Raw genomic sequence first — 10,897 nt, forward strand, 5'->3', positions numbered from 1 at the left:
GGGGGGAAGGAAGGGAGCCTGGGTTACTCAAAAAAGACTTGAGTTGCAGCCGTAGGAGTATAGTGCCAAATCTAGCCAGTGAAATAAACGTTCTGCTTTTCTGGTAAAGTATTTCCCAGTTGTGTGCTGTTCTTAGGGAATGATATGCTGGCTATAATTTATACAGTTCTACTTAACTTTCAAAGCAATTTTCAGAAAGCAGCAAACTGAGGAAAGATTGTATATAAGCTGGAACTTTGCTTATTTATTACTTTGATGAATGTAAAGACAGATACTATATTTCCCCAGTAGAAATTATTATCAACACTGTATCATTATAATATTGAATGACATCCCAGCCAAAGGGCCTCTCTTTATTTACTTTAGAGTGAAAATAAGAAAAGCATGAATAGCCTGTTAATATATCCATGACTGATTAGTTGCCCGGTATTCAAGAAACCAGTTATGAATATCAGCTTCTGCTGTAACAAAGTGTTCCAAATTTATTTCTCCAGTATAAAACCAATGTAGTGAATCACATGCCTTACACAGACAAATGTCAGAAAATAAGTGGTTTCAATACATTGTTATTACTAGAAGAAGAATTTGAACAAACACTCCAAGTTTTGAATGTTTCTGGTAGATGAGAAACTTTGAATCTGTGCAACTCTTTACATGAGGTTCAAGGTCACCTTACAACAATGGGCTGTAATCGATGTAGTTCTCCACGATGCTACACCGAAATAGCCATTACAGTGACTTTTCACTATGTGTTGCCAAATGCCAGACACTGAACACTGCTATTAGAAGCGAAGTTGGGATCTCAGTAAGTTTTTAAGGAGACCTTGGCATCCATTTTATGATATTTTGGGCAGAAATTTAATTTTGGGTGTTGTATCTGACTCTGTCTAGTCAGCAAAATAAATATGCAGTTGACTTATGAAAGATTAAAAAAAACCCTTAATTGGCATTGCACGATTTCTTCTAACAATAAATGGATTTGAATGTAGGCTAAATTCAGAGGCCATATTTTGTGCCATTTCAATGGCTACAATTCCATGGTAGGCATGGGAAAAAAGATCTATTTTGCCACTACAGATAGTGTCTACCCTGAGGTATTGAGTTACCATGGAATGATGAATATTTCTAAGGCCTTGAGCTTTACTGAACATCTGCTTTTCACAACCACATTTTAAGGGAAAAAAAATCTGAGAGGCTGAAAAAACATACAAAATCCCCAGGACAGGAGAATTTTCCTTCTCATCTCTTCCGTAAACCAGGACCAGATTCCAAATTGAAACCACTGATCACATGAGGACATTTTCAAAGGTGTTGCTTTGCATCGGTCTTTTCTGAAGCACAATTTGGGGGCGAAGGTGAGTATGGTTTGGAGAACACCCTGTAACAATCAGAGTTCCCAAAACAGAACAGAGGGAGGCCAAAGGGATCAGACAAATAAACTCCTCTCCCTCTCTTCAGGGGTCAAGCAGATCCTGTTTCATGTCTAATATGTACACACTGAGTTCTTAGTCTCTTGCTGTATAAGGTGGTAAGAGTTGGGAGTCACCTACACAGAAAAATCTGCAGACACAACACTGGCTTTCAGTCAAGTAAAAGATGTGACAGCCAGCCTGCCCTTCCATGGATGAAAAAAGTGCATGCCGTCTTACCATAAAGTCAAGGGACTTGCCCCTTTCACAGATTATGTAACACTTTCCTGAAAAGTGGGGTACACTGCCGATTTCATGTAGTGATGAGATGAAAGCCCGTCCAGTGATTCCTGTAGACATGAGCTGGTCACATAGCTCTCCTTCACTATGCAGTGAAAAAGAACCCTGCCTGAGTTACCGCTGAAAATATTCTCCCCTTAGATATAAATTTCTTGAGTAACCTATTCTGAAAGGTCTGTCATGTTTTATATGTCCAAGAGATTTCATTGAGCAAAAATTTAATGATTTGAGACAGATACAGCTACCAATATAAAATCAGAGTAACATTCTATTACCTGTTTACTTCATGTTCAGTTAGGAACACAATTATATCTGAATTCTAATATTATAATAGTGATATAGTCATATCAGTTGTGGGATAGTGACTCCCCAAAAAAGCCAAAAGAATGAAGACTCATAGAACTGCTAAAGTGGTTTGGTGGCCTTCAGTCTTAGAGAAGAGGGAAAAGATGTTTGCCAGAAGCCTCAGGGCTTTCTCCTCCATCATCGATAGAAAACTGGAACTTTCCCATGAATATGCAGCCATGTTCTGGGGACTTCCTATTATTTAAAAAATGATAACAGCTCCCTTCCGACCCTTTTATTTCCCATTAAGCGCCACCACATTCCTCTGCTACCTTCACAGCAAAACCTCTAGAAAGAGTTGTCTATAGAGGTTGTCCTGACTGTCTCATCTCAGCATCTCTCCTCCACTCTGCACTCACGTCACTTCCAGCCACGCTGCGGAGGCTGTTCTTGTCGCGTCCTCAGGGGTCTTCATGTCACTGCCACCTGGTTTTTATCCTTCTCTGTGATTTATGTAAGAGCAAAATGGATATGTATTAAGAATCATTTTGTAGCTATCTTTTCATTGCCTGCTATTTATATGACAAAAAGAATTGAAAAAAATTTTCAGGGGTTGACTGTATGTTGGACACTGTTATAGACATCAAGAGAATACTAAGAATAATTTTCCCAGTAAGTTTTCTTCTATTTAAAAAGACAAAATAGGGGCACCTACTAAAATATAAGAGCAATTATCAATTATATCCACAAAAGTAAAATGATAAAAACAGTACAGTTAATGTGTGTTCAAGTCAAATAGAATAGAGGATTAAATGGAAGTACAAAGGAAGCCAGTAAGCTCAGGCAGTCTTTCTGAAACAATTAACTTTTGACCAGGACTAGAAGGAGGTAGTAAAAGGGAAGAAAATAAACTCCTTTACTAAACACCTGAGATTAAGTTCCAAATAGTATACTATTCTATTTCCATTCAACTGCTTCCCATATTTTCCTCAGGATTCAGCCTAAACAGCTGAAGCCTGTCTATGAATCCTTCCCTGCCGCTGAGCCTCATACCTTCTCTGTTGCTTCCCTGTATATACTACATTATATTCACCTCGTAATGCGTCTGTCTCCCCCATTGGTCTGTAAGCTCTTTTTCCTCTTTTACCCATAGTGACAACCAAGCAGCAACTGGCATTTTTTTTTTTTTTTGGCCGTGCCACACACTATGTGGGATCTTAATTCCCCAACCAGGGATCAAACCCATGCCCCCTGCAGTGGAAGAGAAGCGCCTTAACCACTGGACCACCAGCGAAGTCCCCCTTTTTAAAAAAAATTTCTTTTTGCAACTGGCATTTAGCAGCTGACCAACAACTGCTTGTTGTATGACTTAATGCCCACAACAGCCCTGAGATGAAATCATTATTAATGATCAATATCCTTATTAATGTTACAGAGAAGAAAACAGAGAACCCGAGAGGTTAAAGAGATCCTAACTATTACGAAGCTGAATTTATGACTTTATGTCTTTATGTCCAACCCCAGGACTTTGGACCTAAAGCCCAAGCCTAGTTTACTATCCCATGTTGTCATCTCAGCAAGTGTTGCTCGAAAATAGCAGGCAACTAATTCCAGGGATATAGGCGGGAAGTAGTAAAAGGAACGTGAGAGTCAGACATCAGATTGATTGTTTAAAGCACAGGGGCCCTATCGAAAAATCATGGAAACTGTTGCTTCTTATGTTTTGCCATAAACATTATGTTCTCTCACTCCCTGCCTTCTTTCTGGGTTACCTCAGTAACCTTCATAAATTCAGTTGTCATCTGTGTACTGATGATTCCAAACCACATACCTCTAGTTCAGATGGCTTTCATGAGGCTCTGAACCATATCCGTCAGCCCCTAGACATCTCCCTGGATGCCTCTGTATATAGGCCACTTAACCTGATGGGGAAGCGTAAGAGTCTCCATATAAATAAATAAATATATATATATATATAAACATTCAACAAATGCCGTTTCTTTATTATTAATATCAAAAATATGGAACGCTTCACGAATTTGCATGTCCTCCTTGTGCAGGGGCCATGCTCATCTCTGTATCGTTCCGATTTTAGTATATGTGCTGCCGACGCCAGCAGTCCATATATTTTTAAAGCCTATCACATGTAAAAACTTAGACTAGATCAGTGTGTTCCTGAGGAAGTTATTGGGATGTGTGATGCGTGTTATAGAAGTCAGTTTTGTTTGTATATAGACACTTAATATGTTACTAAAATCCCACCCTAATTTTTCCCAGCGTAATTTTCAGGACATCTCATGTTCAGCTATGTGGTCTAATCACATCTAACTACTTATCTTCCCTGACCGTGCCCACACTTCTGTGTTCCAATGCTCCTGCCATGTTGTCTACATAGATGATACACCGCTCACCCTCATTCTATCAATCAGGTTCCAGCAGAAAAATGGAAACTGCACTAAGGTGTTGCAGGAGAGGGATTTAGTATAGAGATCAGCTTACACATGCTCTGAAGGCCTAAAAAAGCACCAAGAGGATACTGAGGTCATCCAGAAATGATAACTGCAGAGACAGCTCCAACTAGGTCTAAGGGAACAAAAAGGCAGAGATTGGGAGTATTAGAGCCCAGGAGCTTCAGGGAGAGATTATCATAGAGTTGGTGCTCAGACCTCTGGGGAGGGGGGACACCTGGCTGCTGCCGGAACTGCAGGAACTGAGACATGGAGCCTGTGGAGCCAGAGCTCGGAACCCTGGGGAGAAGATACCAAGCAGCTTCCGGTGGTGCCTCTACGGGATAGGATGCGGTTGGTGCTCAAGTCCTGTTAGAAACAGGAGGTTGGAACTTATGCTTACTCAGCTTGCATTCCGAAAGTCAGTCTGTCAGAAACCAGTGCCTGATGTGGAAGCCCTACACAGTCGATACAACATTTCCTATCCCTGTCTCCCTCCTGTGCGTTCTGTTCTACCCACCGCTGCCAAAGTGCTCTCCCTGACATCACCACAGTAAACATAATCTCTACGTTCTCAAATCCCTATCATCATTCCTTGCTGACTAATGTTTTAAATATATCCTCCTCTCTCTGGTGTTGAAGGCCTTCTACAGTTTTCTAGCCCTTTTTCACTGCTTCCCTAAGTGCCTTTTATGCTCCCACAGGAGCTAGCTCTTGCTTAGAAATGCACCAAATTTTCTATCTTCAGCGTCTAATAGGCCACAAATCTCAGCCTCATCTTGCCTCTGAATTTACTTTTAAATAGTAATATGCATATATGCCAAAGTCACCTTGACTTTCATTTACAAAGCATCACAACCAGAGTGAATGAAATAGCTGCTGCAGAATTAAAACTTTGCATAGTTTCAATGAAAATAAGGGGCCTAATTTTAGCCAATTAAAACTTAAGTGACAACTAAATGTGTAGTAACTAAGACTGAAAGAATTGAACTCTGTCAATGCACAAGTTTTACACCTTTTCTGATTTTCACCTATACGGTAGACTGGTTAGAAGGGATAATTTCTAAATTCTCAGCAATTCAGCAGCTAAGATTCTGACCTGGGCCACGTGCAGACACCGTGAGTAGAACAGGAGTTTACTGCATGTGTGAGTTGTAGCATTTCAGAAAATTCTAGAGCAACATTTTTTCCTTATTTGCCCTTTGAGTTGCAAAACTAGCTTTCAACAGGAAAAGCAAGTTTGCTACTTACCCTTGAAAGGTGTCCCTTTTATGTGTGAAAACACTAAGGTGAAAATGTCAAATGTTTCACATTTCCTTGAGCTTGTGAAATCTAAAGGGATGTGAAATTTTCTTTTATTCAGATGATTCAGATTGAAGGCATAGGAATATCTCCTGCCAATGTGTATTTCCTGGTGCTACCTTGTCATTTTACTTTTTAACAGACAAATATTAAAGATTTTGTTATTTCCTTTAAGGTGTAAAATTACCATTATTTCCCTTTATGTAAAAAAGACAAAAATTATCCTGGCATTCTGAATTTGTGATTAAAAAAAGGCAAATCTTATCTGACAGCTAATTGCTTACAGCACTTTAAATCCAATTTCTTTGTATAAGCTTCAGATCAATTTCTAAATAATGAGAACGTAAATACAAGTAATCTTTTAAATTTACTATGTATCCAAATTATGCCAGTCTGTAACTTATTCAACTTCCTAAGTCATACATTCATTTAACCTACCTTGGGTGCCCACCTGCCACCTGCTCTATGCAGAATTCCTTATGTCATTTCTGGCACTCTTCCAACAGTTATGGGTCACAATGACAACACACAACTCCATTGGCTGAGCACTTGTTTGCAATGATGAGGTACACATGTTGGCTAGTACTGCCACAATTTAATGCTTCGGTTCCCCCTGTACTCTTGAGTAGATGTCATCTGGTCTGAATTTTGGGTCCCTTTGATGATGCATGTTAGATAACTGTCATCTGGAGAACAGAGACATTGACCAGCCAATTAAATATTCTGAAAACCAGGAAGTTTATGTAGGTGAGGATAATTAGTCTTAAAAATAAACACAGAATAAAAAAAAAACCTCAGGAGGTGGAAACTAGCCAGGATCCCATCTAATAAAAATAGAGTTGAATTTTAAATTTGGGGGGGTTAAAAAATCATTTATATAAAAGTTTTCTTGAGTTTGAGATTATGTTTTAATAATGTCCGTAAAAGCAGTGTTGACCTACTATTATTATATTGAAACCTCTTCACTTTGAAGAAACCAAATATTGGAAACAGTAAGTTAGTAGCTCTTGATGTTCCAAGCCCTCTCCTCAACCCGCACCAGCAGACAGTTCACAGTAGATTCTTTCTCTAAGTGCAAGTGGAGCTTCTGCTCTGGAAACATTCACCTCTCCTACTTTCCTGCAATCACCCCATTGTATCATATTATGTGCTAAAACAAATGTTTTCTTGGTTCTTCATGGTAACAGCACTATCACTTCATTATTTAAAAAGAGAGAAAAGCATATTTTAAATTCTGCTTTTCCAAATTTATTCTTATTCCACATGTGATTTTTTTTTTTTTTTTTTTGCGGTACGCGGTACCTGTCACTGTTGTGGCCTCTCCCGTTGCGGAACACAGGCTGGGGAGCACAGGCTCCGGACGCGCAGGCTCCGGACACGCAGGCTCAGCGGCCATGGCTCATGGGCCCAGCCGCTCCGCGGCATGTGGGATCTTCCCGGACCGGGGCACGAACCCGTGTCCCCTGCATTGGCAGGCGGAAGCTCAACCACTGCGCCACCAGAGAAGCCCTCCATATGTGATTTTTTAAACTTATCTTCAGACTATTCAAATAGAGCTAAATTACAAAAATGGGAGGGGAAATATATTTTCTTGATTTTCTCAGCAAGATTTTTTGCATGAATTATAAGCCTGAATAAACATTTCAGCTGTATATTTTTATGTGTCCTTCCATTGAGAAATTGTATAACATAAAAAAAATACTCCTAATGAGAACTGTCAGTGCTTTTCTTGAGTTGGAACTAGACACTTTGGTCATAGTATAGATGCTTTTTTAATGTTACACATTTGCTCTAAAAGAGCTTTTACTTTTAATAGCAGGACTAATTTGGAAATACAGGACTTGACTGAAAAAATGCCTACAAAGACATCAATAGTGCTACTTTGTAAGTGACAATTCTGGATTTTTGATGGAAAAATTGTTAGAAAAGAAGTTTCATTGTGTTAATCTTATATAGTTAAAATCAGATAATGTCAAACACTTCAGGTGAATTAAATAAAAGGATTCCAAAATTATACACCATAGTGTAAAATATTTACCATATAGAGGAAACAATAAAACGTGGGAAGATTAACAGACTAAAACTGGGACTGTGAGAAGAAAACAGCCACTAGTCTGATTTGTAATAGATGCAAAAGTTTTACACCTGAAAATTACAACTCTCATCAAGTTAAGAATTCAGCTCTACTATCCAACTGAACAGTTTTGGGAAAAAATGGAAAAAGCAGTAAGTTAAATGTGAGAAATAGAAACATGAAAGCACTATTTTAAATAACTATCAGACAATAATAAATTAATCAAGGACCTGTCTCTTCTCTTGTTTCAAAAGAAATAAATATTAGGATTGAAAGTCAGACTGAAAAATATTTTCCTCCTGTTATTAGTATATTTAAGGATTTTATAGCCCGGCCTCATCAAAGGGCAAAAGAAGTGCCCCTGATTGCCTTGGTGTTATACTAGATTACAACAGGAAACAGTTAAAGTCGACTCTTAGATCCAACAGCCATAGTCTCACAATTATTCACAAATGTTAAGCAGACCTGTAAGGAAATAAGTTGAGAGACCATTTGAAAATGGTTGATGATAGTAACAATAGCTAATAGAATATTAAGTTAGGCATAAGGTCATCACTTTGAGTGCATTATCATATTTAATTCTATCAGATCAACATCAAACATAGAAGTCGATATTATTGTGACCGTTTTTCAGATAAGGAAACAAATATCAACAGCTCTTCAATTTTGGATAGACATGTTATACGATTAAGATGGCTTTCAAACTAACTTTGGACTTTGAAGAGCTTATTCTGTTCTGACTGTAGAAATTTAAGTTTAGACCTAATCACAGTAAGGTAATATAGACCTTTTTGATAATGAGGATGACACACTTCTGTCATAATCACATACAGCAAAATGTTTATCTCTTCTTTATATAAGATGGATTTGTGAAACCACCATCAAAAGCATATCCTAGCTTTTCAATAATTACATGAGCTAACATTTAAGTGCTTGCCTGTTCCAGGCACTTTTCCAAGTGCTCTGCATATATTAACTCTTTTAATATATGACCACCTTATGAGGTAAGTATTTATTATCCTCATTATACTGATGGGGCAACAGAGAGATAAAGCGACATGGTCATATGGCTCATCAGTGGCAGAGCCAAGATTCAGATCTAGGCATTCTGCCTCCAGAATCTGCCTTCTTAACTATCATTTAAAGCCTCTTTTTCCATTGACATTAATTTAACCTAAATAATAATATTTCCAGAGATCTCACTACTAAAAGGGATCTGTGGTCCCTTGACGATGTAGAACACACACACACACACACACACACACACACACACACACACATAATTATGGGAATAACACTTATTCAGTCCCTTCTCTGTGTGCCAGGCTCAGTGCTATACTACATAGGCTTAAATCAAAATTTCTAAGTCACAAAGTAATTTCCAAAACTCAAATGATTTTAAGAGCATCATAATCGCAGGCTGTTACACAGCATGCTTTACATAAGCACAGTGCCTTGATCAAAGTCAGCATCTGCTACACGTGGATTGGATGCCAGATCTCTCCAACACCAAAGATGGTTTCTTCATTATACTTTGCAAGAAGTGTAAGAAGTTTTCCTATTTAAGTTATTTGATGAAATAAAATGTAAAAAAATAGAATAACAATATTTGAAAATCAACTGTACTTCACTAAGAAATATATTTGAATACATATTCAAGGCAACAGTGAAAGTTATATCACGTTACACTCTCTGAAAGCAAAATGGCTAACTCCCTGCACATCTGCAAAAAATTAAATATGTACATATATACATATATAAATATTTATATTGAAAAGAGAAGGAACATTGCTATTTCTCTAATAGACTATTTTCCTGCATTTTTCTTACATCTATACTCAAACTACTTACTATTTCCTAAATATCCTATATCCTTGAAATTTATTTGGAATGCGTTTACATTCTTTGGAATATCCTCCCATCATGAAATCCTGTTTATACTTCAAGGACAGTTTACCTCTTGTCTCTTCAGACAGTACTACACCAATTTCTCTACCATATTAAGCTGACACTATCATATGGCAATTATCATATTGTATCATGCTTTCTATATTTGTCTCTTACTAGACAGATTGTTCCTTAACACACAAATCATGTTCCCTTGCTTATATAAAAAATTATTTTATGTCAAACATATTATCTTTGGTTTATCTTCTCCTAGAATTAAAAGTTCTGTATCATATTTTAATTATTGTAGGTTAAATTTTAAGTGTTCTAAGAACACTTTAATATAAATTTTAGAGAATTTTGTTCATTTGCTGATTTTTAGGTCTTTGATTTGTGCTTTGGTTCTTTTTTTTTTTTTTTTTTTTTTTGCGTTACGCGGGCCTCTCACTGTTGTGGCCTCTCCCGTTGCGGAGCACAGGCTCCGGACGCGCAGGCTCAGCAGCCATGGCTCACGGGCCCAGCCGCTCCGCGGCATGTGGGATCCTCCCGGACCCGGGCACGAACCTGCGTCCCCTGCATCGTCAGGCGGACTCTCAACCACTGCGCCACCAGGGAAGCCCTGGTTCTTTTTTTTTTAACTTACATATGTATTTATTTAAACCTCACAAAGTGTACATTTATTCATATGCATTAAAGTTGATCATTAAGAAAGTATAGATTTAACCTTGGTTCTTTTTCTTTTTAACATCTTTATTGGAGTATAATTGCTTTACAATGTTGTATTAGTTTCTGCTGTATAACAAAGTGAATCAACTATATGTATACATATATTCCCATATCTCCCGCCTCTTGCATCTCCCTCCCACCCTCCTTATCCCACCCCTCTGGGTGATCACAAAGCACCAGGATGATCTCCCTGTGCGATGCAGCTACTTCCCACTAGCTATCTATTTTATATTTGGTAGTGCATATATGTCAATGCCACTCTCTCACTTAGTCCCAGCTTACCATCCACACCCCCTCAAGTATCAAGTCCACTCTCTACATCTGCATCTTTATTCCTGTCCTGCCCCTAGGTTTTTCAGAAGCATTTTTTTTTTAGATTCCATATATATGTGTTGGCATATGGTGTTTGTTTTTCTCTTTCTGACTTACTTCACTCTGTATGACAGACTCTAGGTCCATCCTCCTCA

At 38.1% G+C, this 10,897-nt stretch overlaps 1 non-coding gene across 1 annotated transcript; it reads right to left on the reverse strand.

The window, feature by feature from the left end:
- Positions 1-4,009: 4,009 nt before the first annotated feature.
- LOC132520153 (U6 spliceosomal RNA) lies at positions 4,010-4,112 on the reverse strand. The gene has a single exon (XR_009540513.1). It is a non-coding gene; the product is annotated as a U6 spliceosomal RNA (small nuclear RNA).
- Positions 4,113-10,897: the final 6,785 nt, after the last annotated feature.

This window comes from Lagenorhynchus albirostris, chromosome 4 (genome assembly GCF_949774975.1).
Source record: "Lagenorhynchus albirostris chromosome 4, mLagAlb1.1, whole genome shotgun sequence".
NCBI classification, from domain to species: domain Eukaryota; kingdom Metazoa; phylum Chordata; class Mammalia; order Artiodactyla; family Delphinidae; genus Lagenorhynchus; species Lagenorhynchus albirostris.